This window comes from Bison bison, unplaced genomic scaffold (genome assembly GCF_000754665.1).
Source record: "Bison bison bison isolate TAMUID 2011002044 unplaced genomic scaffold, Bison_UMD1.0 scf7180017864379, whole genome shotgun sequence".
Taxonomy (NCBI): Eukaryota; Metazoa; Chordata; class Mammalia; order Artiodactyla; family Bovidae; genus Bison; species Bison bison.
The window spans coordinates 2,454,612-2,462,269 of record NW_011494951.1 but is presented as its reverse complement, the minus strand read 5'-3'; the positions used below and the strand labels follow the sequence as shown (position 1 = coordinate 2,462,269).

At 42.6% G+C, this 7,658-nt stretch overlaps 1 protein-coding gene across 1 annotated transcript in view; it reads left to right on the top strand.

The window, feature by feature from the left end:
• The first annotated feature begins 6 nt into the window (after nt 1-6).
• Nucleotides 7-7,658, top strand: part of GALNT11 (polypeptide N-acetylgalactosaminyltransferase 11) — a 52,317-nt gene continuing 44,665 nt past the window's right edge. The window contains exon 1 of the mRNA XM_010857227.1: nt 7-299. The gene's annotated coding sequence lies outside the window, so the exon portion shown is untranslated. The remainder of the gene's footprint in view (nt 300-7,658) is intronic.

The following is a 7,658-nucleotide window of genomic DNA, read 5'->3' as shown; positions in this document are numbered from 1 at the left end:
GCCTGAGGAGACTCCGGGCCCTGTGGGGGCGGCGGGCGGCGCGAGGAGCCACCCCCGGCCCAGCCGGCGCGCCTGGGAAAACGCGGTGCCCCAGAAACGACTGTGGGGAATTGCAAACGTCTAGACACCGGAGCGCCTCGAGCAGTGCACCCCTGGGACCTAGCCCTCGGTTTCCACAGTATTCGGGCAGTGTGCAGCCGTTCCTTGAAAGATTTTTGAAGAAAAACACAGTTTTGCTTTCTTCATGGTTGGGTCGTGCCACTCAGGCTTTGACCGGGTCCTCGCAGGGCATTCGGTGGGTGAGCATCTGAAGTTTGCCTTTTCCCTTTTTTTGAAGTGCACTTGTTGAAGAAATTGGGTTCCTTGCACAGTTGCCCAGGCTCTTAACATACGTGTGTTTTAAATACAGAAATATCGAGCCCCCACCCTCCTCCATTTCGGGTTGATTTCACCTTTTAAGGAATTTGAATACGCTCGTGATGGAAGAGCTTCGTGTATTTTTCTCATCGAAGATATTTCGTCCTGCGTGCCTTTTTACTCTGTGTTAGGAATGGAATCGGTTGGTTGGTTTTCCAAATTTAAGATGAAATTATAACTTTGAAATGCTTCTCACGCTGCCGTGCACCAATAAAATACCAATAAAATATTGTGGTGGTAGCTTTGTCCCCCGAAATAACAAGCCAGACCTCCCCCTCCCCCCGCCCCTTTAACTCCTTTCAGTTCTTTGCTGTTACCTAGATAAATACCATATGTTAAGTTCTACTCTGCCTTGAGAAAAAATCGAAACCAGAAAACCTCTCTACCCTCAGTATATATCAGCTGAGGTTTTCAAGTTAAACGTCATGAAATAGTCCACGCTTTTCCTGCCTTCTCTGGACAGTTCCTGTGCTGTTACTTTGCAAATTGAATTCTATCTTCACTTTTCTTTTTTAGTCTTTTGTTATTGTGGTAAAGTACACATAACTTGAAGTTCATTGTTCTAACCGTTTTTAAAGTATACAACTCGGGTACTAAGTACATTCACAATATTGTGTCACCATAACCACTATTTCCAAAAGTTTTTTACTCTAAACACAAAGGCCAGTAACTCCCCTCTTCCCCTCCCCGCAGTCCCTTCTGTCTCTGAATTTATTTGTTCTAGATGCCTCACAAAATTGAAATCATACAATATTTGCCCTGTTCAGCTTATTTCACGTCAATTTTCAAGGTTCATCCGCGCTGTAATGTATCTCAGACTTCGTTCCTTTGTATGGCTGGATGCATACCTACATACGTCAGAGCGGTTATATAACCATTTGTTTATCCACTGATGGACACTAGGTTTACTGCCATTTTTTGCCCAAGGTGAATAACGCTGCTGTGAACATGTGTTTACATGTGTCTGTATGAGTCTCCGTTTTTGATTCTTTGGGATATACATACCTTGGCGTGGAATTGCTAGGTCATATGGTAAATCTGTGTGTGTTTTGACTTGTTTTTGTTTTATTTTAAAAGAACCCTTCCCCTCCATTTTAAAAGTCTTACTGAATTTGTTACAGTATTGTTCTCTGTTTTGGGTTTTTGGCCATGAGGCATGTGGAACCTTAGTTCCCGACCAGGGATTGAACCCGCACACCCTGCGTTTGGAAGTGCTCCTCACTGTCACTAAGACTTAACTGAGTGTTGTTTTTATTCCTCCTTTCTCCCTCAGGGTCCCATATGTGGTCAAGCTGACAAGTGCGGGCAGTTCTGCCTCTGATTCTCCTTGCCACTCACTTTCACAGCTCCATTGCAAACCATGAATGCCTCTTTTTTTTTTCTAACTGGCTCCCTGGTTCTTGATTTTATTTCCCTCTGTCTCAAATCATTTTATACATTGTTCCTAGGACTTTCTTCGTAAGGTGCATTTGCTTAAAAACCCTAGTTAGCTTCCTTTTGCTTGTAGAATGAGTTAATTCTCACCCTCAGGGTCATAGCCCCAGCCTGTCCTCATAGAATTAATCAATTCCACTAACCTTAACCAGATGTGTGTATTCCTTGTAACCAACCATCCTACTTACTATTCTGTTTGAAAAACGGAAAACAAATACATGTTGCAGTTTCTTTAGACTTCAGTTTTCTGCTTGAGATATTTTAGCTTTTGGGCCATTGAAATCTTAATCTTTAAAGTCAAACTTAAATCTTAAGTTCTATAAGGCATTTCCTGTAAGTTTTTTTTTTTTTTTAATATACAAATTTAATTTGTCCTTTGTACTTGTTTCTTTATACTGTGGTTTATATCTGTGTTGTAGCATTTTTTGGAGTTTGCTTTAGGAAATACCTAGTTTTTCACCCGATTTATTATTTCTTTAGGATTTTTATTCTTAGAGAAAGTGGGATTATTGGCCAAAGGATATAAAGGTTTTTAAGGGCTTTCCTGGTGGCTCAGACGGTGAAAATTCTGCCTGCAGTGTAGGAGACCGAAAGTTGGATCTCTGGGTGGGGAAAATCTGGAGAAGATGGAATGGCAACACACTCCAGTATTCTTGCCTGGAGAATTACATGGATAGAGGAAGCTGGCGGGCCCATGGGGTCACAAAGAATCGGACACCACTAAGCAACTAACACTTTAACTTTTCAAGAGCTGGAAAATAGTATCTTATTTTTATTTGCCTGTCTGTAATTATTACGGAGAAGGCACTGGCACCCCACTCTAGCACTCTTGCCTGGAAAATCCCATGAACAGAGGAGCCTGGTGGGCTGCAGTCCATGGGGTTGCTAGGAGTTGGACACGACTGAGCGACTTCACTTTCACTTTTCACTTTCATGCACTGGAGAAGGAAATGGCAACCCACTCCAGTGTTCTTGCCTGGAGAATCCCAGGGACGGGGGAGCCTGGTGGGCTGCCGTCTATGGGGTTGCACAGAGTCGGACGCGACTTAGCAGCAGCAGCAGTAATTATTGAGACTGAAGACTTTTTCATATGTGTTTCCCTGTTCATCCAAGTTGTTTCATTTATCAGTATAGCTGACCCTTGAACAGTGCAGATGTGAACTGCATGCACAGGTCCGTTAATTTGCAGATTTTTTTCAACAGTAAATACTGCAGTACAGCAAAAGCTGCAACTGGTTGGACCCTGCAGTACAGAGGTGCTGAAGATACGGAGGGCCTACCATATAGGTGGGTTTTCCAACTGCCTGGAAGGCTGGCATGTCTACCTGCCTTGTTGTTCAAGGGTTCGAAAAATGTTGCATGTCGAGTCCCAGCCCCAGTGTTACAGAACAGAGTTTCTCAAACTTGGCACTGTTGACATTTTGAGCCAGATAATTCTTCATTGTTGGGGGCTGTTCTGTGCATTGTAGGGGATTTAGCAGCATCCCTGGCCTCTCCCTACCAGGTGTTAGCAGGATCCCTGGTCATGGCAACCAAAAACATTTCCAGACATCACCAAAAGACTCCGGTGGTGCTGAGTTTCCCCAGACATTGCCAAATATCTCGGACTCTGGCTGAGACCCACTGGAGTGTAGAGAGTGGACTTGGAGCCAGGAGCCCAACTTCAGTGGGGCAGTTCACCCTTCTGATACTCTGTGTCTGTACATAGCTTGCAACAGGCATTTCCATGTGGACATTCTGTGTTCTCCAGGCTAGTTTGTAAAGTTGATCTCCGATGAATCTTGTGTTAAATAATGAAGAGGAAGCAGAAGTGAGGAGAAAACAGTTAATATATACAATTACACAACCCGTAAGGACAGACTGCTAGAATCTGTGTCCTGCGATTCCATGGACAAGAATTAGTTGAGGACTTAATCACGTAAGCACATTATAACCCCTGGAAACCAACCTACATACAGAGTCAAAGGAGCATTTGGTTGTTGGGTAAGATATATATGTATATATGTCAATACACACTTACGTATATATGTATAAAGACATATAAAAGTTTTACCTTGCAAAATTTCAGACATTAAGAAAAGTGATTGTACGTAAGTTATTAATGATTAGTTTTTAATGTTATCTTCGTCGTTATGGACTCATGGATAGTTATCTTTACTTTGGGTTATAATGCAGTACCACTTTTGTTGCTTAAATTGTTTTAGGTACGGCCTTTGTAAGCTCTTTCATTTCGTTCCATCTCTTCCTTTAACACATCCCCATCATTCTGGGATTTCTTTTTTCCTGGGGTTTTTTGTGTCTCATTTTCTTTATGGCACTACAAGGTACTTCAGGCTCATCTTACATATTTCCTTTCCCAGTTCAAGAGTCAGTCATTTCTTCAAGGAGCTTTGGTTCTTTTTATTGGAGAATTCTGTTAGAAACCAAGAATTGGGCACTAGGTATGCTTGTTGTCATGGGAGTGTTATTCTTCTAGACCTTCTCAGCTGATAAGCAAGAAAATGTATGTGTACATATATGGACTGTTCATAGGGTTCTCAAGGCAAGAATACTGAAGTGGTTTGCCATTCCCTTCTCCAGTGGGCCACATTTTGTCAGAACTCTCCACCATGACCCGTCCATCTTGGGTGGCCCTACACGGCATGGCTCACGGTTTCATTGAGTTAGACAAGGCTGTGGTCAGTGTGATCAGATTGGTTAGTTTTCTGGGACTGTGGTTTTTAGTTCGTCTGCCCTCTGATGGAGAAGGATAAGAGGCTGATGGAAGCTTCCTGTGGGAGAGACTGACTGAGGGGGACTGGGTCTTGTTCTAATGGGTGGGGCCATGCTCAGTAAATCTTTAATCCAATTTTCTGTTGATGGTTGGAGCTGTGTTCCCTCTCTGCTATTTACCTGGGGCCAAACTATGGTGGACTTGTGAAAAAAAGTGAAGTCGCTCAGTTGTGTCTGACTCTTTGCAACCCCACAGACTGTAGCCTACCAGGCTCCTCTGTCCATGGGATTTTCCAGGCAAGAATCCTGGAGTGGGTTGCCATTTCCTTCTTCAGGAGACCTTCCCGATCCAGGGATTGAACCCAGGTCTCCCACATTGTAGGCAGACGCTTTACTGTCTGAGCTACCAGGGAACATGAGTTTGGGTAAACTCTGGGAGTTGGTGATGGACAGGGAGGCCTGGTGGGCTGCGATTCATGGGGTCTCAAAGATCCGGACACAACTGAGCGACTGAACTGAAACTATGGTGGAGGTAATGAAGATAATGGCGACCTCCTTCAAAAGATCCCATACATGCACTGCTGCACTCACTGCCCCCAACCCTGCAGCAGGCCACTACCGACCCACGCCTCCACTGGAGACTCCTGGACACTCATGGACAAGTCTGGGTCAGTCTCTTGTGGGGTCACTGCTCCTTTCTCCTGGGTCCTGGTGCACAAGGTTCGTGGGGTTAATGGCGACGTCCTTCAAGAGGGCTTATGCCATACCCAAGTCCATCCTAAAGGAAATCAGTCCGGAATATTCATTGGAAGGACTGATGTTGAAGCTGAAACTAAAACTTTGGCCACCTGATGCAAAGAACTGACTCATTTGAAAAGACCCTGATGCTGGGAAAGATTGAAGGCAGGAGGAGAAGGGGACAACAGAGGATGATATGGTTGGATGGCTTCACTGACTCAATGGACATGAGTTTGCGTAAACTGTGGGAATTTGTGATGGACAGGGAGGCCTGGCGTGCTGCGGTCTATGGGGTCGCAAAGAGTTGGACACGACTGAACGACAGACCTAAACATATGGGCATATATGTGTAACAGTCTATCTAAAGCTAATATATGTTAAGCTAAAGACGTGTACATACTGGTATCTTGAACTCTAATCCATTTGGATGCTATAACTGTCCCTCTAAGCACTTCTTTTGCTGTATCCCACAAATTTTGATAAGTTGTATTTTCATTTTAATTAAGTGCAAAATATGTTTAAAATTTCTCTTGAGACTATAATTTCCAGATATCTGGGGGTGTGGGGGAGGGGATTTTTGCCTTTCTGTTTCTGATTTCTAGTTTAATTCCACTTCATCCAAGGATATACTTTGTATGATTTCTATTCTTTTAAATCAGTTCAAGTGTGTTTTATGGCCCAGAATATGATCTACATTGGTGAATTGTGGGCTGGAAAAGACTGTGTATTCAGCTGTTGTCTATTAATGTCAATTAGATCAAGTTGATTTATAGTGCTGCTCAGGGCATCTGTTTCCTCACTGATTTTTCTGTCTACTCGATCTGTTGTTACTGCCAGTGTTGTTGAAGTCTTTAACTTTTTTCCTCAGGTTTTGCTTCAAGTGTTTTTTTTTTTTTTTTAATTTTTATTAACTATACATCTATTAGAAGTCTCTAAACCCCACTCCCCAAACAATTTTAGTACACCTACCAAGTACTGTAGGTCATTTAGAAAAACAGAAATAAAACATACATCAGCCTTTGTAATTAAGCATTTTTCATAACATATAAACAGTGTTCAGATATAAACTGTTAACTAAATGTTTAAGAAAGTCTTGATTACATAAATCATATTTAGAAAAAATATTTAGCTTCAAGTGTTTTGATTCCTTGTTAGATATACACAGGTTCAAGATTGTTATGTCTTCCTGGAGAATTGACCTCTTTATTATCATATAATGATCCCCTTAATCCCTATTTATCCAATGAAATCTGCTCTGTCTGAAGTTAATGTGGTTACTTTAGCTTTCTTTTGGTTACTGTTAGCATGGCTTTCCATCCTTTACTTTTTGTTGTTCTTGTTAGTTACTAAGTCCTGACTTTTTGTGGCCCCGTGGACTGCAGCGCACCAGGCTTTCCTATCTCCTGGAGCTTGCTCAAACTCATGTCCATCGAGTCAGTGATGCCATCCAACCATCTCATCCTTTGTTGCCCCCTTCTCCTGCCCTCAATCTTTCCCAGCATCAGGGTCTTTTCCAGTGAGTCAGCTCTTCACATCAGGTGGCCAAAATATTGGAGCTTCAGCTTCAGCAACAGTTGTTTCAATGAATATTCAGGGTTGATTTCCTTTAGGATTGACTGGTTTGATCTCCTGTCCACAGTCTTCTCCAACACCACAGTTCTAAAGCATCAGTTCTTCGTCTCTCAGCCTCTTTATGGTCCAACTCACATCCATACACGATTACTGGAAAAACCATATTTGGGGACAATTATTCTGCCTACCATTATTCTGAAAGAGATGGGAATACCAGACCACCTGATCTGCCTTTTGAGAAATTTGTATGCAGGTCAGGAAGCAACAGTTAGAACTGGACATGGAACAACAGACTGGTTCCAAATAGGAAAAGGAGTTCGTCAAGGCTGTATATTGTCACCCTGCTTATTTAACTTATATGCAGAGTACATCATGAGAAACGCTGGACTGGAAGAAACACAAGCTGGAATCAAGATTGCCGGGAGAAATATCAATAACCTCAGATATGCAGATGACACCACCCTTATGGCAGAAAGTGAAGAGGAACTCAAAAGCCTCTTGATGAAAGTGGAGAGTGAAAAGTTGGCTTAAAGCTCAACATTCAGAAAATGAAGATCATGGCATCTGGTCCCATCACTTCATGGGAAATAGATGGGGAAACAGTGGAAACAGTATCAGACTTTATTTTTCTGGGCTCCAAAATCACTGCAGATGGTGACTGCAGCCATGAAATTAAAAGACGCTTAATCCTTGGAAAGTTATGACCAACCTAGATAGCATATTCAAAAGCAGAGACATTACTTTGCCAACAAAGGTTCATCTAGTCAAGGCTATGGTTTTTCCTG